This window comes from Rhinopithecus roxellana, chromosome 4 (genome assembly GCF_007565055.1).
Source record: "Rhinopithecus roxellana isolate Shanxi Qingling chromosome 4, ASM756505v1, whole genome shotgun sequence".
In the NCBI taxonomy this organism is placed as follows: domain Eukaryota; kingdom Metazoa; phylum Chordata; class Mammalia; order Primates; family Cercopithecidae; genus Rhinopithecus; species Rhinopithecus roxellana.
In genome coordinates, this window is record NC_044552.1 from 44077105 (window position 1) to 44100590 (window position 23486).

The following is a 23486-nucleotide window of genomic DNA, read 5'->3' on the forward strand; positions in this document are numbered from 1 at the left end:
AGTCATTCTGTTGTGCTATCAAATAGGCTTTTCTGTAATTCTATTTTGGACTGGAACTATACTATTGCCTTTTTCAGTTTCAGACTTCTCAGCCTCCATGATTGCATAAGCCAATTCTTTATGATAAATCTCTCTCTCTGCCTGTCTCTCCCCACATCCTATTGACTCTGTTTCTCTGGAGAATCATCATTAATACACATTTTGGTACTGAGAAGTGGGATGCTACTGTAAAAAATACTTAAAAATATTATAGTGGCTTTGGAACTGGGTAATGGGCAGAGGCTGAAAGAGTTTTAAGGTGCATGCTAGAAAAGCTGAGATTGCTATGAAGGGATTGTTAAGGGATTGTGAAGAGATTCTGATGAGGGCTCAGAAAGAAAAGAGAATGTATGTAGATACAGCATCTATCCTTAGATTTTATATATATATATATATATATATATATTTATAATTATTAACAGGATGTTGGTAGAAATGCTGTCAAAGAGTACTCTGGTGAGGTCTTAGATGTAAGGGAGGAGCACAATATTGCTACAACATGACAAATAATTTGGCTGAACTGTGTTCTAGTGTTGTGTGGAAGGTAGAATTTGTGAATGGTGAAACTGGATATTTAGCTGAAATTTCTAAGCAAAGTATTGAATAAATGGCTTAGTTCTTCCTGAGTTCCTATAACAAAACATGAGAAAGGAGAAAGAAATTGAAGAAGGAATTATTAAGCACAAAGAAACTGGAACTTTAAGACTTGGAAAATTATCAGCCTATCCATATAACAAACAACAATTTGATAATAACAATGGTATGAGTGTGAACTGTGAACTTAATCAGCCACCCAGAAACACTGCCATGCTGAACAGGAGAAAACAGAGATGGAACCAGATGAAGGAAGGATGTTGATTCTTCTAGACTCTACAGGACCAGACAGACCATAGAGCTACTTGGCTGTGAACACTCACTGTTCTTCAAACAGAAAAGAAAGACTCCAAAGGCAATTCAAAGATCATTGGAGTAGGTTCCTCAGTTTCAAAGTACTGAGTGGAAGGTAAGGGATCATCTGGGTTTCAACACGCCAGAAAGCAGTTGCCTGGAGCCTTGCAGAGCCACAGAGGTGGGACAAAAGCCCCAGAACCAAAGACAATTATTCTTGAGTCTTAAAATCTAATTGTATTTACCTTGCTAGGTTTGGTGCTTGCTTGGCACGCATCACCCCTTTCTTCCTTTCTTTCTTTCTTTCTTTCTTTCTTTCTTTCTTTCTTTCTTTCTTTCTTTCTTTCTTTCTTTCTTTCTTTCTTTCTTTCTTTCTTTCTTTCTTTCTTTCTTTTTTTCTTTCTTTTTAGGAATAAGAATGTCTAGTTTATTCCTGTCCTACCACTGTATTTTTGAAGGACATAATTTGTCTTGCATCACAGGTTCACAGCTGTAGAGGATTTTAGCCTCAGGATAAATTGTACCTCATGTCTTATATCTGATTTGGATGACATTTATATACAACTTTGGACTTTAGACTTTAGAGTTGATGCTGAAGCAAGTTAAGATGTTTGGGGCTTTTGAGATGGAATGGATGTATTTTGTATGCAAGAAGATTATGCATTTTAGAAACCAGGGTTATAATGTTATACAATGAACATTTGTGTCCTTCCAAAATCATATGTTGAAGCCCTAACTACCAAATATTTAGTATTTATAGTGTTTGGAAGAAGGGCCTTTAGGGGATTATTAAACTTAGATGAAGTCATGTGAGAGGGGCCCCCATGATAGACTTAGTATCCTTATAAGGAGAGAAAAGAGACCAGAATTCACTTCCTGTCCCCCTTCACTATGTGAGGACACAATGAGAAGGTGACCATCTGCAAGACAGAAAGAGAGTCCTCAACAGAAACTATATTGATTGTCATTTTGACCTTGGACTTTTTAGCCTCAGGAACTGTGAGAAATATCTGTTGTTTAAGCCATCCAATCTACATTATTTTGTTATAGCAATCTGAGCAGATTAAGATAGATAATGAGAGCAGGGATTATTAAGAAGTTTCTAAAAAATTTCAAGGTGGGTGTAATTTTCCAGGAAAGGAATTGTTAGAAGAATGAAAATTGTGAGAAGAAAAGAAGGAAAGTTTTGAAGAGCAATAATGATTAGTCCTTTGGGACATATTGGTGTGGGGGACATTTGCAGAGCTGAAGTTCCTAAGTAAAGATGTTTGACATGACATTGGGTCTATAAATATGGAACAGAGGAAAGCGATTGGGAGTGAGATGTAAACTTCAGAAATTTAATTTATAATGGGAGCATCATAAATATGTTATAGGTAAATAATATTATGAAAGGACTATGTTTTAAACTACAAAATACCATTTATGCATATTTCAATAATTCAAAATATTTTTATAGTTTATCTTAGAAGCAGTGCAGTGAAGGAGACCATTATAATTTGTTTAGTTTATCATCATCTTGCCTTGTGGGAACAGGACTTACTCCAATCAGATAGAAAGTCCTATTCACTTATGACACACTAGGGAAAACCTAGGAAACAATGAGGTTAATGATTCCCTCATCCACTTCCTCTTTTTTCCAAATTTGGACTGGCTTAAGGCTCTCAGTGGTAAGAGTGCTTAAAATGCAGAGGTTACAGATAGAATATTTCCTTTTAAAATTTCTTTTGCCATCTCAATAATCAGCAAAACTTTCCTGTATGGGAAAAATAAATATTCTGCTAAATTTAGATTTTCTCATGCTTACCTTTGGGTATATCATCTCATTGCAGCATTTCTCTTTCTTTATAGCTGTGGAGAGCGATTATAATCGGTAATGTCAGTAGGAATAGAATCCTCTGAATTCTACAGTGGCTGACAAAAAAAAAGCTCTCAAAAATGTGTTCAGTAATTAGCAAAATGTTCTCATGTCATAGCAGTTAGACCATGGGTCATTGACTAACCATAAAGAAGAACTAGCTTTATCATTTCAGCATTCCAGTTGGGGCTAATTTAGGTTGTACAGATTGCTTAATCAAACATCTCTTTCTTACTCATGAGACTTTAAGGTAACTGAATTTAGGTTCTGAGAAGGAAGTAATTTATAGACCATGTTGTCATATCCTTTCAGATGAGGAAACTAAGGCCAAGTTGTGATGAACTGGTAAAAAAAAGTTAGATATTCAAAAGCTATTCACTCTGCCAGCTTGTATAACATCTTGTATAACATCTTGTGTTTTTGCAACATATAACTTTCAGAAGTATGCAAAATTAAATCAACACAGTCCTGTTTGGGTCAGTCTTTAGAGGAAGTAACAGGCTATTGTGATACACACATGATGGTATCAGTTTACATTTTCCCCAAAACAGAGCCTGAGAATGAGGACTTGGGTGCAGGTGGCTTATTGTGGAGGTGATTCAAGGACGCAAGAGTGAGGGCTGGGGAAAATGAGATAGGGCAGAAGGAAAAAACAATTTTTATGGTATATTTCCAGGGCTACTTTTCTGAGGAATGTGGGGTTGATTCCACTGAGATATCCTGAGAAATGGGCAGGAGGCTTACTAGAACTACCCATCCAGAAAAATTGGTAGACATTTATCTACCATCCCTTACACCCACTGGTTGAAGGTTGCCCCTATGGCATAAACTATCCTGTTTCTGGGGTGAAATTTGGCGGGACACTAAGACAGATCTGAGTTCAAATCCCAGATTCTTAATTTACCAGTTGTGCTTATTATTATTACTTAGCATTTTAAAGACATGTATTTCTTCCATTTTGATGTTATGTAATTGGATTTTTGTAAAAAACACGTTACAATGTGGCTCTAAATAATGGTTCATATTTTTCCTTAGTAAAATTTAGGAAGTCACAAATTTATTTTGAATTTTTTTTTTGTTTTTTCAAGCACTTAAAGATCAATGGCAGAGACAGTGTGTCTAATTCAATTTGGACTACTATAATAAAATGTCATAGACTAGGTGACTCATAAACAGTAATCATTTATTTCTCATAGTTACAGACAGTGGAAAGGTGAAAATGAAGGCATTAGAAGATTGGTTGACTGGGGAATGTCTGCTTCCTCATTGACACCTGCCTTCCATTGTAACCTTGCATGGCAGGAGGGGCAAGGGACTTCTCCAGGATTTCTTTCATAAGGGCTGCCACTAGCCTTACTCATGAGGGCTCCACCATCATAACCTAATCACCTGCCAAAAGTTCTTAGGATATCATCATAGGAATTTCAGGGGGACACCAGTATTCAGTCTATTGCACAGTGTAACCTCATTATAACACTGCCTCGTGGATAGACGGCATGAGCACAATAAGATGTCATAGCGAGATTTCTAAATACATCAAGAAAAAATAAAGCATCAGCGACACTGAAATTACTTCTCAGGGTTTGGCATATGTATTCCTGTGTTAAGAAAATGGGAAAGAAGCCAGCTTTAATAGAATGACTGTGGCTCATATTTCATAAATATTAAGAATTACAGGATGTAGATGATGGGAAATTGAGAGGACTAGCAATTACCATGAGACAGGAGTGCCACTTTTGAAATTTATTCTTATTATATGAGTGCCTGTGCCCTGAAAAAATTACATATATCTTTTGAATCCCCAAGAAGCCTTCATGATGTATTCCCATTTCATATTTGCATGATATCAGAGAACTCCAGTTGTTAGTAAGGGAGGGAAGCCTTAAGAATAATGAATTAAATAACTAAAGTAGCAATGGATTTGCACTTATGTCTGTGTGGAAAAAATTGTTAGAGATTAGATACACCCTTGGTAGGTGCCAGAGTTTGTTGCTAAATTTTTCAGAATTTCTTGATGATATAAGGATGACAATATTCATTTCTTTATATATATTTCTGAGTGTGCTAAGCTATTTGGAATTTTTTTAGCTGAAGATTTAATATGACTTTGAAAGTTTGGAATTGTCACATTCTCCACTGTAATAAAACTCCGTATTCAGTTTTGAACACTGTGTGGTTAACAAAAATCTGTTGACATTTTGTATTTGCTCTTTCTCACACTGCTAATGAAGACATATCCAAGACTGGGTAATTTATAAAGAAAAGAGGTTTAATTAATTCACAGTTCTGTATGCCTGGGTAGGCCTCAGGAAACTTACAGTCATGGCGGAAGGGGAAGCAAACACGTCCTTCTTCACATGATGGCAGCAAGGAGAAGTGCAGAGTAAAGGGGCAGGGCAAGGTCCCTTATAAAACCATCAGATCTTTTGAGAACTCACTGTCATGACAATAGCATGAAGGTAACTGTCCTCATGATGAAACACCTTCACTGGGTCCCTCCCATGACACATGGGGGTTATGGAAACTTTAATTCAAGGCGAGATTTGGGTGGGGACACAGCCAAACCATATCACATTTCTTCCATGAAACATGAGTGATTACAAAATTCATAACTCGCAGTAAGAAAGAGGACAACATTGTGAAACTGTGTGACTATTTTTTCTTTATCCAGCTGTTATAAGACAATATCAATATCTTAGCAATCATTGCAAAGTTTCTACCTCTTAGTTGGGAGTAATATACATGTCAGTTTTAAAGTATAGTTTAGTCTAGAGACAAAACATTGGTCCATATAACTTCTCAAAGTCTCAATTCCTTCTGTATTTCAGGATATAAAGTGGAAAAGATATGATAATTATTTACAGATAACTGTAAGAAAAGAACGATAAGAGTCAGTCACAAATAATATTATGGCTTAGGCTTTACCAGCAGGTGTCTACAAAAAAACAGTAAAATTTCCTACCCAAATTAGGGTTCCATGGACTGAAACTCCATCTCTCTAGGAGGCTGAATGTTAATCTCTCTCAATGTATTTCTTGCTATTTTCAAAAGTACTCAAATGAGACTGCAGATATTCTTACAATTCATCCAGTCAGCTACAGTTTTTAAGGGTATTACTTTTCCCATCCTTTTCTGGTTCTCATTTGTCTACCTACACTGTCTGAGAAGCTAATTGGCCACTGCCTGTATTGGGACTTCCAGTGGCAATATTAAGTAACCTGACCCTGAATGATATCTTTCAAGACTTCTAGTCTTGGAAGACTTCAGTCATTACTACTGAAGAATTAGGAGAATAGACTTCTCCCCAGTTATTTGCCACACTTTATTTTCTTGTTTTAAGCACCTATGTCTGTGCCCATAATCTTACCAATTGTATCAGTTAGTATATCAGCTGCCCATCCTGTTATTTAATCACAAGAGTTTACCTAGTTCATGGACCAGCTGAAGAATAGGGTCTGTAAAATCCTATGTATCCTCCTCCCTCTTCTTTTACTTTAGGGAGGTGAAGAGTTGAGGAACATTGAGTGAGAGGTGAGGTATGTTTCTTCTAATGACATTCACATCCCAATTAAGCCAGCGGAGGCTACCTTATTGTACTTCCATTCTTATTTAAACTGTGAAACACCACCACCACTACCATTACCACAGCATACACACAAACACATGCACACTATTGATAAGGAAATGGATTGAGTAACTAATGTGTTTGAGATCATGCAACTAAACCAAAACTGAAATCCAAGTAAGTCTGTCTCTCAGACCATAAAAACAACTTTAAATATTATTTGACTGAATCTTAAGTATAAAAACTTTGAGATATTGAGAAGTTTGCTGCTTTTTCTTACCATTCTGCCATTGTGGATGTGAGCAAAAAAAAAAGGAAAGCCGATATATTTAAATTATAATATTAAAAATATTTTAGAAAAATATTCTACTGATTCCATTAATCATATCTCCACATTATGTTGTCAGTTTAGATAGTGTTGATAATTATATTCAAAGATGGCATTAGGTGGAACTATATTTTAAATTTTTTCCAGTAGTGTTTATAGATTCATTTTCAGTCATTTATATACTTTCATTTAATTAACTTTTTAAAACAAAGACTTAAATACAATGAAAATTGTGTTTGAGAATTAGTTTTGCATTTCATGGATGTTGTAAAAAATTATATTAACTGTTCTATGTGGAAATTAAAAATATACTTTGAGATGGAAAATAATTCAATGAAGAGCACATCATGAAGTACAGTAGTATGTAACTTTAAACAAATAGAGAATAAAAGAATCACAATCTCTATCCTCTTCTGTAGAAACGTATGTAAATATTTTTATAATCTAGAAATGTAAGACAAAAATGAAACAAAGTCTTTCTTGTGGCCAGTCACGGTGACTCATGCCTATAATCCTAACACTTTGGGAGGCTGGGGTGGGCAGATATTTGAGGCAAAGTTTGCAATGAACCAAGATCAAGCCCTTGCACTGCAGTCTGGGCAACAGAGCAAGACTCTGTAACAGGCCCGGCGCGGTGGCTCAAGCCTGTAATCCCAGCACTTTGGGAGGCCGAGACGGGCGGATCACGAGGTCAGGAGATCGAGACCATCCTGGTCTACAAGGTGAAACCCCGTCTCTACTAAAAAATACAAAAAACTAGCCGGGCGAGATGGCAGGCGCCTGTAGTCCCAGCTACTCGGGAGGCTGAGGCAGGAGAATGGCGTAAACCCGGGAGGCGGAGCTTGCAGTGAGCCGAGATCGCGCCACTGCACTCCAGCCTGGGCGACAGAGCGAGACTCCGTCTCAAAAAAAAAAAAAAAAAAAAGACTGTAACAAACAAACAAACAAACAAATAAACCAACACAGCCTTCTTGTGAGTTCATTGTTTTGTTTTGTGAACCAATCAACTACAAAATTGGAAGATATTTACTACAAAAATATGAGTTAAAATTGGCATTGTTCCCTTTTTCTCCAGAGGGGATGCTGCCAGTTGAGAGACACTGACAAGTGTTTTGAAGTTTAGATTATGAAATTAAATTCAATCTAGGATGACAGCCTGAAAATTCCCAAGTTATTTTACTTAACTCGTTTTGTTGAAAATTACCTTATTTCAAAATATATCTGTATCAAGCTATTTTAAAAATATCAAATTCTACCCCCCTCATCCAATTATAAAGTGATTCAAGCTCAAGGGGCTCAAGAGAATGTGAATGATATATTCAGTAAGGAAAGACAGAAGACAGATTTAGGATACAACTCCTGTGGTATTGGATGCTGTATGGTATATGTTTTGTCTAATGGATCTTTGTAGGACAAATTTAAGTATATCAGCTTCATTGTAAATATAATATCAAAATTTTCTGTTTTGAATTGTTTTTGACAAGCTAATTTATAATATCTTCTAAAGTGGAATTTAAAGTGAAAGTGTGAATTACATAAAGTATAAATAAGCAAAGCAAAAGCAGTATCATAAAAAAGCAGTCCCATCTGATTTAATCGAAGATGATGGTGATTTTATAAGGCAGGCGTGTTGAATTTTCTAACAGGAATAAATATGTATGAACAATACTTCTTCCAAGTAGTGAGTTCTTGGTTCCCTTAGGTGATTAATTTCTATTCAGTAAAATAGATGTCTTCAGTGTTCTGAGTAATCAGTTTATCTCTAGAGAGAACACAGAGCATTCTGGAGCATTATTTTTCAGTAATATAGAGTTATTAATAATCCAGAGAATAATGGACATTTTATTCAAAGGAATTCTGGGAACTTCTATCACTTAATATGATAGCTTTCCTGGTTGCATTCTCTGATCAAAATCACTTACTTTTATTAGATAGTTAAGATAAAAAAAATTCATAATTCAAATAACATACACAGAAAGAATGCTATCTCATTTGAAGTATATCTTAAGTGATACTGAAACAAATTTCAACATGAAGCTGCCTTTTTACTTGAATAGCTGGATTGCTGGTGGACAAATTCTTAAACTTGTTTTGTCTTAAAAAATACTAAAATAGTAGTATATAAAAGTGTCATCTTCCAGATAATTATTCTTTGAAAATATAAAAATACAAATATAAACACATAATATTTTACATGACTTTGCATTTCATTTGGCAAATTGATGAAACAAGCAAACATGCCAAAAATAAATGACCACTTCAATATAATTTTCAAATTTGCACAAGTATTTGAAAATTAGTGGACATAGAGGCTAAAATTGTCATCTTAAAAGACCATGGGCCTTTTGGAAAAAACATGAAGTAGCAGGTTGTAGCCAGTTGTCCTTGCCATGACTGGCTTCTCCTCCTCCTCCTCTTCCATCTCCTTCTCCTCCTCCTTTTTCTTCTTCTTCTTCCTTTGGAAAGGCATCTTTAAACTACCTCCCTCAAATTTCTTAATGAAGTAGCTCTTATTACTCTGAAATGCTAAAAATAAGATAAAATGTTTAACTGAATTTTCCTATTAACTATTATAAGATATAATTTTAAGTTTTAAAGAAATTAAAACATAATAAAATATCCTAATTAGTTAAATATCCTAATTACCATTATAGGCCAGGTGTGGTGGCTCACGTCTGTAATCTCAGCACTTTGGGATGCCGAGGCGGGTGGATCACCTGAGGTCAGGAGTTCCAAACCACCCTGGCTGACATGGTGAAACCCCCTCTCTACTAAAAATACAAAATCAGCCAGGCGTGGTGGCCCATGCCTGTTATCCCAGCTACTTGGGAGGCTGAGGCAGGAGAATCGCTTGAACCCGGGAGGCAGAGGTTGCAGTGAGCAGAGATCGCACTATTGCACTCCAGCCTGGGCAACAAGAGTGAAACTCCGTCTCAAAGAAAAAAAAAAAAAAAAAAAGGAAAAAAAAAAAAAAAAACATAATCATATTATACAGGATTTAACTTATGTTTTATATCCTCTAGGCATTTAGGATCAAGCAAACCTTTAAGATCGTTAAAATGAATATCAGCTATGTGTGTTTCACACTTTAGAAAAAATTCTCACTTTCTGTATTTTGCAGTGGTTTGGATATTTGATGTGTGTGATTTTAATATGTAAACACATTTTTTGGTGACATTTGAACCTTTATATTTAATATGTGTGTGTGTTTTTTCTTTTTCTCTTTATTACAGGTTTAGTCTTGGGCTGTAAAACTGTCTTATGTTTTACAGAGCTATAAAAATCCTTGCACACTGATCATAGAACCACAAAACCATCAGTGGATTTATCAGATTGACTAATCTATAACCTTGTAGTTTATTGGTCAATAAAGAAGCACGGGGAGATGTTGTACTTGCACATTATTTTAGAAAATTCTCAGCTGGTCACATTAAGGGTCTAGAAGAGTGTTTTCTGTTTGAGAATTCCTTATGAATATTAGAAATCCAATTAAATTATATATTTAACTTAACATTTATGGATTAGCCTTGTAGATCTTACATCTTAGAGTATTCAAAGTGCTATGCTCTGTGGATGGCAGTAATCTGATACAGATTGCAATTTAATTGTATCTCACATGTTTGAGGAAAAGGTTTCAGTTTCACCAGAGTCCCTCAGTACAATATGGTAGACCATTTTCACCCATGTTTGAGGATGTAGACAGTTTATAGACTTGTAGATTATCTAGAAAAGCTGTGTTAAGTATTAATTATATATTTCCAATGAAGTGAATTCTGATGGGGTCACAGTAACAGTGGAACCGAACTGCATAAACCTACTATGGAGAACCCGGCTGTCAGCAAAGTCACACCCACCCTGATCACCCACAGTAAATGAAACAGAAGGTGCTTATTAAAGGCTGTTTTGATTAAATTTCTATTTTCTCACTGAAAGCATTTATAAAGCCTATCTCTTTGAAGGTGTTTTAATTTTTGTTCTTGGGCTTGAAGACACTAAATAACTCATCTGAAGTATATAGCAGTCCTAATAGAGAGAAAATATGACCTGTTTCTTATTTTTAAAAATCCTTCTAATTTTTTTACTACTTTACTATCTTCTGCATTTTTTTGTAGGTGACTTTTAGGTTAAGAAACGTCTTCTATTTCTCACTAGCTTAGAGCCTTTAAAATCATAAGTGAATGTTAAATTTTATCAAAATTCTTTTTTCCTATTGAGATACAGTAATACGCTTTCTATGTGGGGGGTCATCATGCATTTCTTGAGTAAACCTGATTTGTGAAGATATTTTATGCTTTTTATGAATTGCTAACTTTAATTTCCTAATATTTTGTGGAAAAATTTTGCATCTAAGTTTATGATCAAAATTGACCTGTAATTCAGTCCTGGTTTGATGTTGGAATCAATGTTACAACACTACTATTGTCACTGGTGCTTCTAATATTACTTTTTATTTGTCGGGCAGACTTCTAAATACGCAAATGTAATAGCTCACGAAGTCCTCACAACAACTCTATAAGACAAAGACTCTGTTAATATCTCCATTTTACTTACAGGAAAATTAGGGCACACAGAGGATAGGGTAACAAAGCTGCTGTTTAAACTTGGTCTTTGGCACTATAGTTGTGCCATTAACCACTGTGAAATATTAGTTTCACAAAATAATTTGGCAAACGTGCAGAAAAGAGTTAAGATATTGAGCCTCAGGTTGTTCTCCTTAGAATGATCTGCTTGCTGGGTTTGCCCTTGGCTGGCATCGGGGCACTTGAATGGTAAACTGTCCCTTATGCTGATAATAACTTTGTCTAGATGAATAAGTGCAGCTCATTGTGTCTAAACAATGTGGCATATTCTGAACACTCGCTTTCCTTCTGAAAGTCTAGAATTTTGGTATGTGCTAGGCAGATGGTGTCTGCAATTATCAGCCGCCAATAATCCTTTGGGCATTGAGTCTCTAAATAACTTTTTTGATAGACAAAATTTCACAATTTTTGTCACAACTTTCAGTTGCCAAAAGAATTAAGCATGTCCGGTTGGGCAGGGTGGTTCATGCCTGTAATCCCAGCACTTTGGGAGGCCGAGGTGGGAGGATCACCTGAGGTGGGGAATTTGAGGCCAGCCTGGTCAACATGGTGAAACACCGTCTCTGCTAAAAATACAAAAATTAGCCAGGTGTGGTAACACACACCTGTAATCCCAGCTACTACTCAAGAGGCTGAGGTGAAAGGATCGCTAGAGCTCTGGAAGCAGAGGTTGCAGTGAACCAAGATCTTCCCAATGCCACCGCACACTCCATTTTTAAGAGTGAGACTCCATCTAAAAAAAAAAAAAAAAAAAAAAAATTAAGCATGTCTTATTTGACTCCTCTGACAAAGGACTCTTGGAAATTTACACCTGGTTTTCTCTAGATGTCATTCTATGCACCTTTTCCTTTTTTTCAATTTTTTTTTAATCCATTCACTGAAATAAATCATAGCCAGATAAATGACTTTATGCTGAGTCCTGTGAATTTTCCTAGTGGATAACCAAACCTGGGTGTAGTCTTGGGGACCTGCAGACACAGGAAATATCCCTCCTTTTTTATTATATGAAAAAATTGGTGTAAGGTTGGAATGACCTATTATTGAATGATTGATAACATTTGCTTGTAAAACTATCTAGTACAACCTTTAAAGTTATGTACCAAGTCCTTAACTTTGCACATGGGAAAAATGACTCTGGAAGTTAAATAACTTACCCAAAGTCATATAATTAGTAATAATCAAGATTTGAACTTCTCTCCCCAAAAGACTCCTGCCCTCTTATGTTCATTGCAGCACTATTCATCATAGCAAAGACATGGAATCAATCTCAGTGCTCATCAGTTGTGGATGTGTATAGAAAATGTGGTACATACACACCATGGAATACTATGCAGCCATAAAAGGAATAAAATCATGTCCTTTGCAACAACATGGATGCAGCTGGAGGCCATTATCCTAAGTGAATTAATGCAGGTACAGAAAACCAAATACCGCATGTTCTCACTTGTAAGTGGGAGCTAAATATTGGATACTCATGGACATAAAAATGCAACAATAGACACTGGGGACTACTAAACGGGGGATAGAGGGAGGGGGGCAAGGATTAAAACACTAACTGTTGGGTACTATGCTCACTACCTGGGTAACAAGATCCCAAGCCTGAGCATCATGCAGTATCCCCAGGTAACAAACCTGCACATGTACCTCCAAATCTAAAATAAAAGTTCAAATTGTAAAAATAGATTTGAACCTTATTTTATTTAATTCAAAAACTCATAATCTTTACCAATTCAAGTGTTCAAGTACATCACAGCTTCTAGTTCCAGTTTTACTCAATGTCTACAATGTTAAAGACACAACATAAAATTTAAGGTAAGCTATTCCTCAGTTGTCATCATGAAGTAATTAAATTTTAATATACTGAAATTTTGCAACCAGGGAGAAGTTCATGGTTATACACAAGAAATGTCATGGTATCTTTAATCTTGGTCAATAGGGGCTTCTGTTTTCCAAAATAGTTCCTTGCCTCCCTCATCCCATTTAAGAAGTTAATCCCCCAATCAAAAGAATTCTAAAACACATGTTTTGGAATACAAGCATAGCTCCCTCTCAGTAGACCAGGACACAAAGATAATTCGAAACATGAATTCTAAGTTACAGGCTCAAAGGGGCTATGGAAACGAAGTGAGGATATTTCTCATGTAATAAATCTAATTGTTTAACATCTACATAGTACATTTAAATCAATGTTTGTGAAGCCCATACTATAAATCAACCTATGCTATGAACAGAGACATGAAAAGATGAATTACAGTTTGTGTATTTGAAGATATTATAGCCTAGAGGAGAAGACAGAGATGTAAACATGTCACATAAAATGTGGGAAGTTTTCTAATAGAAATATGAAGTATATAGCAGTGGAAAGGATTGGTAGCCCAAAGTTTCCAGCGACAATAAGCCTCAAGGGTGAGTAGCTATTAGTAGGTAAAGTATGAAGAAGTGTATTCCAGGCATAAGAAAACAAAAGCTCATGGATGCACTATAATTAGAATATAAACAGAAACTAAGCCAGAGCAAATAAATTTATAGCAACAGGGAAGGCAGGATTAGGAAAGGAAATGCACATTATTGTTTTTACTGTCTAAATAGTGAAGATAATGAAGGTTTTAAGGAGGAAAGCAATATGCTTTTGGATAGACCATATTCAAAGCACTGTGACAGATGGATTTTAGATGGGTAAGACTACAGAGAAGGGGGTTGTAAAGTGTGCGCTCTCTCTCTCTCTCTCCCTATATATATATATGTGTGTGTGTGTGTGTGTATATATATATATATACACAATTACAGTCATACACCCACTCACATAGTTGAGGCCCTTAGTACCTGTCCTTGTACCGTGAATGTAGGAGCAAGGACAAATTTAACAAATAGCTAGAAAGTAAAATTACTAGTTTTAGTGATTGATTGTTCAGGGGAGGGTGGGTGAGGAATCTTAGATGACTTTCAAGTTTCTGACTATGTTGTCCAATGAAAGAGAACATGAACTGTGAAAGGGAACAGTAGATGAGAGTATGTCCAGAGTAGAGGAAGTTAAATAAATTTATATATATTGCATTTGAGGTGTTCATTAACCATCAAGAGAAGTTGTCTTAGATCTATTTGAATATATGTGTTTGAAACATAAAGGAAAAACATCTTTTGGGACCGTCAGCGGTGGTGGTTAAAGCCATGAGAGGGGAGGAGACTGCAAGTGAATAACATGAAGAATGAGAAGTGCCAAGTGCAGAACCCTGGAAACACCCACTTTTAGCCTTGAACTCTAAGGGATGACTAGAGGAAGAACCCACCACAGATTAATCTTTGCAAAATATGTTGACTTTGTACAAATTTTCATGTGTGATTGTTAATTATTTTAATAAAGTTTATGTTGTTGGGCCACCACACAGGACTCTAAAATTTGTTTATAATTCATTGTATTGAAAATTAAATACACAAAATGATATTTCTATTGCTTATGCAGAATATCAATAATAATAATAAAATGAGCTCTGCATACTTCTTACCCAGTTTAATAAATGAAACTTTGCCATTCTTTTGAAACTTATGTTCCCATACCAGTTCCTTTCCCCAAGATTCCCTACACCTGGAGGTAACTAATACAATACACTTTGTTTACTATTTGCTTGATTTCCCCTTAATTTCAGTATCTATGAATGTAGTAGAGAGAATACAGTTAGATTTTAAAACTGATTTTGAACTTCACTTAATGATATCACATTATATATATTCTTCAGAGTCTTGACTTTCTTTCCCTCAACATTACATTTTTGAGATTCACTGTTGAGATATTTTCTACAGTAGATCTTTATAAATCAATGTACCATATTTTATGCATGTATTTTTAACACAAATGTACATTGGGTTCTTTCTTTTTTTGTCTTTTATTTGTTTCAGTGAATGTTTTGGCTCATACCTCCTATGTAAGAGTAAGCTCTTCCTTAGAACATATCACTAGGAGGGGAACTGCTGAATAGTAGGCAATGCCTGTGTTCTGTTTTCTTATATAATGCCAAATTATTTTCCAAAATGGTTATGACAATTACTGCTCCCACTAAAAGTATTTAAGAATTTTTTCCCTGTGTATCTTCTCCAAATCCTGAAAATGTCAAAATTTAAAACTTTTTCCAATCCAGTAGTTATAAAATTATATCTCTGGTTTTAATTTGTTTCTATATTAATAGTCAGTAGTTTTTATATTAAAATAATGGCAAAAAACACAATTCCTTTTGCACCAATCTAACACATTTATTAGTCTATTCTGTTTATGGAATGGTTTTATGTGTTGAAAACATATTTTCTCAGCTGGTGGCTTGTCTTTTTATGCTCTTTTAATTCTACCTCCCTGGAGTATATCTCCAGGAAAAAAAAACATAAGCAGATCAAAAGTTGTATGTTTTAACTTCGTTATCTCAGGTGGTAAAAGTTGGAATAGAAAGAAGGAAAAGTGTTTGATAAAGGGAGATAAATAAATATTGTAAACAGAGGATTTGCTTCTAGGGTTATAACCAGGTTAATTTGGAGAGTGATAAGCTGCCCAATAAAAATTTTAAACAACTTGAGGGACATAACTGCTCTTGGATTAGATGCATGCTGTGTTTAAGTATGTCCAGTTAAAAGAAATGGTGGTCTTGAAAACAAAAATATTCAGTAGACAGTAAAAAAGAAAGGCCAAAGTTAAAGCTATAGATTGTGTAATCCGAAAACTTAAAACTCACGGCTGGATTATTTCTTTGAGTAACTCAATGAAGAACATGGGGCATGGCAGAGATGAGGTACAGGGAGCAAAGGACTGAATTTTTGACAATTAAGTTTTTGTTTTCACACTGATGTTTCCTCTAAATGTTAAAGTTTCTTGTAGGCCTGGGAAAAACAGGTTACTAAAGTATCAAAAATCCAGGGATTTGGGCCGGGTGTGGTGGCTTACGCCTGTAATGTCAGCACTTTGGGAGGCCGAGGTGGGTGGATCACGAGGTCAGGAGATGGAGACCATCCCAGCTAACATGGTGAAACCCAGTCTCTACTACAAATACAAAAAAAAAATTAGCAGGGCATGGTGGCAGGTGCCTGTAGTCCCAGCTACATGGGAGACTGAGGCAGGAGAATGGTGTGAATCTGGGAGGCAGAGCCTGCAGTGAGCCAAGATAGAGCCACTGCACTCCAGCCTGGGCGACAGAGCTAGGTTCCGACTAAAAAACAAACAAACAAGCAAACAAATCCAGGGATTTATAAATATTATATATATATATGTATAGAAGAAAGAAATATCCAAAAGCAAGGAAGTCAAAAAAAGAAGGGCTCAAAAGAGACAATTGAATGAGTTCATTTGAAAGAAATTGTTGGATATCTAAAAGAGCATATATGCCTGTATGTAGTGGGCTCAATGGTGGCCTTTGAAAGATGTGCTCATGTCCTAATCCCCAGAACCTGAAAATATTACTTTATGTAGTAAAAGAGTGAATATTTCCTAATATGACAGATGTGATTAACTTAACCATTTTGAGGGGAGAATTTTATCTTAGGTTATCTAGGTAGGCCTTAAATATACAGTAAGTATCTTTATAAAAGTGAAGCAGAGAAATATTTGACAGACAAAAGAGAAGGAAGTAATGTGGCTATGGAGGAGGCAGAGATTGGAGTGACATGGCCATAGTAAAGGAACAATGACAGCCACCAATAGCTAGAAGAGGCAAAGAACGTGTTCTCCTTTGATGCTCCAGAGGAATGCTCACATGCTGGTGATCATCTCAGACTTCTGGCCGCCTGATAATACATTTCCATTGTTTTAAGGCACCCAGTTGTATTAATATGAAGTCAAATATACAGTATAGCCAAAAACGTCTTCTTTAAATGGAAATAAATACTCAATGTGAAAGTGGAGATAACACATATGTCACTTTAGCTGTTCTCTCAGAAAGTTCTGCTTTTTTCATAGGACTGGATTCAGTTCCTATCTCCAGTAGGGATGTTGCACAGAGAATTTTAGGCCCTTTATACCACTGAAAAAGGATAGATTACATAGATCTTAGAGGAGTAAACTATCAGTATGAATGTTTTGAAATTTTCTATGTTCTCTATAAGGAATAAAGAATCTGCAGAGAGGAAAACCACATTTGAGGAAGAGGATTTTCTAATGTTGACAGCCAGAGTCAATGAGCAAACATGAACCTGAGTGATATTGGGTTGGTTTTATTAGCTGTGTCCCAGGTCAAACAGAGACAATCAAGAGTGAAGAGAACACAGTCTCTCAGAACAGTCCTAGAGTTTTAATAAATACTGAGAAGTAGTGGAAAAGTAGAACACTATAGCCTGTGGCAACATTAATCCTCTCCTGAAAAAGAGAAGGACAATTCATCACTTTATGTGTTGCTTTTCTACTTTTTTGATGTTTAATCACCTCAGGTCATTTGCTTGATTTAGTTATCTTTATTGGTTTAGATAACATTTTACTACTTATGGATTGTTATTCTAATAAGCTTCACTTCACTAATCTAAGAGTAAAAAATCTGTAATTTTATAGAAAAAGTAGTTGTATATTTTGCTCAATTTAGCAAAATAATAATTTAGGTAGTACTGTGTGCATGCTACTGTAAGCAGTAAAAGGCAAAAGCGACTCCTTTACAGTAGGATGGCATTTTCATTATCAGCCAGATGAACACACTGAAAGTTTTCTCTTGCTAGAATGGAAGTTATAATGGTCTATGTGTTAGAGAGAGTACTTATTTGCTGTAAAAAGGCATTTGTGGTTGATTAAACACATCAGCTTCATTTTGCATTTAATCAAATGCAGAGGCCATTTATTATTCTGAATACTTCAGTATCCTGGATATAAGCTCTTGATTAATTTACACTAGCTAACTGAAGAGCATTTCAGGTGCAACTAATTATAACAGAATAAATTTTACTCCTAGACTCCACTCCAAAAATTTCCTAATATATGAGCATTAATGAGAACTGATGTCCATCCAGGAAGGCCATAGCTGTATTTGATTTGGATAATCAACTTGTAGCCATCTATAGTTTAAAACTAACATTCAACATAGTCTATATCATCAATTTCTTCTGATGTTCATAGATGCTCAACATTTTGTGTTTTCTAAAAATAAACATATACAATTCTGATGTTTTAAAATAAGATAAAAGAGTATTTGGCAGCACATTTATTTTGTTCTCAAAATGCAGTAGCAGTCTCATTTCATTTTTAATGCTATAACATGAAGGTAATTTATTCCTTCAAACTACAGTTGTGAAATCTTTGGCCTTCTACATTTAGTGTATTCTTTATTTAAAAACATACTTTCTACCAATTTTGCTAATATATGGTACAGTTGGCACTTAATAAGAATTAAGCAGAAAAAGTATGTAAATTTAAAAGGGAAATTTGAGAAAATAGATATCACTTTAAATTATTATAATTTAGGCTATTTATAACACTATGTCCTGGAATTATGTACTACTCATACTTTAGGAACTTCTTTTACAAAGATAGGATGTAGTATGTGAAAAACTAAATAATGCAAATAAAGCTACATATAGAGTCAGGATAAAGCTAACAAATTTTATCATCGTGATGACTATATTTTATCATAAAAAATTTATTGACCATATTTATTGAACATTGTGAAGATTAAGAGAAAAAATGAAATATGTTAAATAGGATATTGAATTTTCAAGTAAATGAAGTATGCTAAAAAAAGAAATTGAATTTCAAGAGAAGTACTACAGGAAAATGATTTGTGTGTATGGATGTATATAGCTAAATCTTCTCTCCAAAAAAATGTCTATGGCTATTCATATCTAAATAGGCATCTTAATCTTAGCCCTTAGAAGAAATTGAATTCAAACTAAATCTGATCACCTAGAAACAGCAAAGAGTAACTGCCTTTAGAGGTTAAGATAAATTCCTATAATTAAATATCTCTAGAATCTAAATTATGGCACATGTTGAAGCTGCTTATTCTATATTTAGACTCGTATCTGATACTATGTCAAAGTTAAATTCCTGAATTCTTAATCACCTCTAACATTTTCCCTCTTTCATTTTTTCTGAAGATCTCAGTGTGTCAGTGGATGACACTGTTGTTTGCTTAGCCAAAGCCAATCCTTTTACTTCCTTGCTAATGAATCTCCCTTTTATTTGGGTAGCAGTGTGTCCAGTGCCAGGGGATAAAGCATTGTGTGTCTATTTCAGTCCTTATAATTTCCTTTTTTCCATGCCTGGTCTAGGTGTGGAGATGCAAATTGATATCTGACCAAATAGATTTAAGGATAAGGCTGATGGGAGATGTATTAGGTAACTCTTGCTGCATAACAGACCTCTCTTAAATGTAGTGGTTTTAAAAAACTAGAGATTTATTTAAATCATGGCTTTATGATTTGACTGAGTGTTTCTTCTGGTGAAGATAGGCTCCACTGATATGGCCTGGGCTTGCTCTTGATTCTGTGTTCACATGGCAGGTGGGTGAGTGGTTGTATGATGTAGCATGACCACATTCACATGTCTAGTGTTTGGCAATCTGTCAACCAGGGCAAAATGAATAATTAGGCTCCATGTCTCTCACCATCCAGCAGACTAGGGCAGGCTTTTTCACATGACAATTGTAATATTTAATAAACCAAGAGTTGAAATGTACAAGTTTCTTGATGTCCAGCCTTGAAACTCTAACTACATCACATATGTGCATTCTATTGACCAAAGCAAACCACAGATATCACAAATGTTTGGATCGGGGAAATAGGGTCCACCTCTTGATAGAAGGAAATGCAGTGAACAGTGAACTGTGGCAATTTTTACCATCCACCACAGGAGGATGCCTCTGGGAAGATTTTTTTCTTTTGAAAAAAATCTTTTTTGAAAGAGTTTGAAAGAGTTACTTAAGTGAAAAAATTATGTTCTACTTCGCCTCTTTCTTATTGCTTTCAAATGTCTTAGGACTTGATGGTTGGAGCCATCACCATAAGGAGAAGGCCAAGAGAACCTCAGACATGTGACATCAGGACCACAGTATTATTGAATAGTTGAACATCACTGGATCCTCCAACTTCTAGATTTTTAAGTAAAAGACTAAGGGCAGCATTTAAGTCAGATTAAACAAGTATTTTATTGCTTTTGGCAATCAGGAGTTAGATGGTGTAATACAAGTGTTATAATTGACATTAGAAAATGAGTCTAAGCTAAAATGGTTCTATCAAAACCAACTAGATGGGAGCTTTTTGCTGTGCCACATTGTGCAGTTCCTGATCTCATCCTGTCCTTTCATGTGAGAATAAGCACCTTCCTCATATAAGGAAGACTGCAGATTACAAGTGTTTCCTGTTACAGCTGAATGTACTGCCTCCATTCATTTTCAACTGTTTGATTGCATGTGATTAAAAACAATGTGTAGGCTGGGTGTGGTGGCTCATGCCTAAATCCCAGCACTTTGGGAGGCCGAGGTAGGAGGATCACTTGAGGTCAGGAGTTCAAGACGAGCCTGGACAACATGGTGAAATCCTGTCTCTACTAAAAATATAAAAATTAGCCTGGCATGGTGGTGGACACCTGTCATTCCAGCATCTAGGGAAGCTGAGGCAGGAGAATTGCTTGAACCTGGGAGGCGAAGGTTGTAGTGAGCTGAGATCATGCCATTGCACCTCCAGCCTGGGTGACAGAGCAAGACTCTGTCTTGGAAAAAAAAATGTTTATTTTTTTCTTCAAAGTTTCCGTACATGTATCTTAAATATTGTTTATTAACTGTTTTCAAACAAGTTATATACTAATACACGTTATTGTCTTTTTCATTTACCGAGAAGATATATTAAAATATCCCATTGCAATTATGGATCAAATCAGGTTTATAACTGCCTAGGTATTTGTTCAACATTGGGAGTCAACATTACACGTGCATACAACTTTAGATATTGTTTTTCTCTCATGTAAATTTTTCTTTTTATGCTTCTATAGTTACATTATTTTACTTTGATAGTAATTTCTCATTCATTTATAGTACAAAAAGTTAAATCATGTTGTAGTGAGTGACCTCTTGCCAAAGACCAACAGAATCATACCTTTGTCAAAAAGGGTGTAATAAATCCTGGTAATAAATATATGGTCTTAGACAATACAAAAGAAAAGAAAATCAGTTTGCAAACTGGAATACTATGCTTACATTCTGCAAAATTAGTACTATTTTAATTGAAAGTGTATTTCATTCTATCGCTGCCAGACTGAAAATAAACATTTTATATCTAATCCTTCCAATTATAGACAAGCCAAGAATTTTTATAGTAGCTTGTTTTCTTATAGGAATACACATACTCCCAGCTTCTTTGCAATAGACATTGTCTTAATTTTATCCAAATTTTATATCAATTTTGTCAAATATATTATTTTGTCAAATATATTATTTTAAAGAAATTAGAGTTTATATATTTTTACATTTATTTTTTTCTTGGATGCAGAGTTATTTGATTTTTCCTTATAGTTTTAGAAATATACCTCTTATTTGATAAAGGAGAACCTATATAAAAAATATTGGGCTGAATGCCTTAATACTGCCAAATAATGCTTCAATATGCCAATGAATGATAAAATTCCCTTGTTGGAGGCAGAACTTCAATCAAAACTTACAAAGCAAAGATATATCAAGTTAAAATAAAAATGTTTGGTATGCTTTAGTATGTTGTGGAAAATTTTATGTAGAGTTACACGTGTTACACAGTATCACAACATTTTATCATAGCATCCTAGCATACTTGACTTTCTTGTTCCCTTCTCTTTACTGATAATTAGTTTGGCTAATTAGGTAATCACAGAGAAGATGATTCATGTCTCTGTTAATTTCTATGTTGGTAAAATGAGCGATTGATAGAAATGATTGTGATGGTTGTTCAAGTTATAAGATTCTAAGATTATAAAAACCTTCCTACTACTCTGTTCGGACAAATGTATTACTTCACTTTTTTGCCTTAACATCCAATTCCTACCTGTCTTTTCTATGGCAGCCAGTAGTAGTCTGTTTTCATACAGCTATAAACAACTGCCCAAGACTGAGTAATTTATGAAGAAAACATGGTTGTCTCGGAGTTCAGCATGGCTGGGGAAGCCTCAGGAAACTTACAGTCATGGCGGAAGGCAAAGGGGAAGCAAGGCACCTTCTTCACAAGATGGCAGGAAGATGAAGAGTAAGCAAGTGAAGGGGGAAGAGTCCCTTATAAAACCATCAGATCTCATGAGTACTCACTCACTATTATCAGAACAGCATGGGGGAAGGCATCCCCATGACTCAATTACCTCCACCTGGTTTCTCCCTTGACCTGTGGGATTATGGGGATTTGGGGGATTACAATTAAAGATAAGATTTGGGTGGGGCCACAAAGCCTCTTAAGTATGTAATACATAGAGGCATACAATGGCCTAGTTCATCCAGGGACCGGCAAGCAGGTCAAGTTGGCTAGACTTGGGAGATGATGCTGAAAGTAGAGATTAAGCCACGATATAATATATAATGTACATAAATTTAAACTTTATCCTTTAAGTAATGAACACACGGAATTAATCATTACTTCCTCTTTCCTACTACAGTATCTTTAAGGTATCACAATCAGAGCTTGATACGGCCTCTATGCGTAATTGCTTGAATGCTTGTGAGTCTTTTCTAATAAACTGTGAGCGTTTTGAAAGCTGAGTCCTTGTCATGGTCACTATTATGTTTTCATTGTCTACTCACATGAGATGGCCTCATGATTTGTCAGTTAAAAAAATAGAATTTTATTTTGTTTTTTAAAAGTAACAACTTTTCAAAAATTATTAACTATTATTATGATTAATTTGTTTCAATAGGTTTTTGGGGAGTAGGTGGTGTTTGGTCATGTAAATAAGTTCTTTGGTGGTGATTTCTGAGATTTTGGTGTACCCATAACCTGAGCACTGTTCTTTGTGCCCAAGGTATTGTCTTCTATCCCTCACTCCCATCTCACCCTTTCCCCTGAGTCACCAAAGTCCATTGTATCTTTATTTATTTATTTATTTATTTTGGGATGGATTTTTGCTCTTGTTGCCCAGGCTGGAGTGCAATGGTGTCATCTCAACTCATTGCAACCTCCAACTGCTGGATTCAAATGATTCTCCTGCCTCAGCCACCTGAGTAGCTGGGATTACAGGTGCCCATCACCATGCCTAGCTAACTTTTTGTATTTTTAGTAGTGATGAAGTTTCACCATGTTGGCCAGGCTAGTCGCGAACTCCCATTG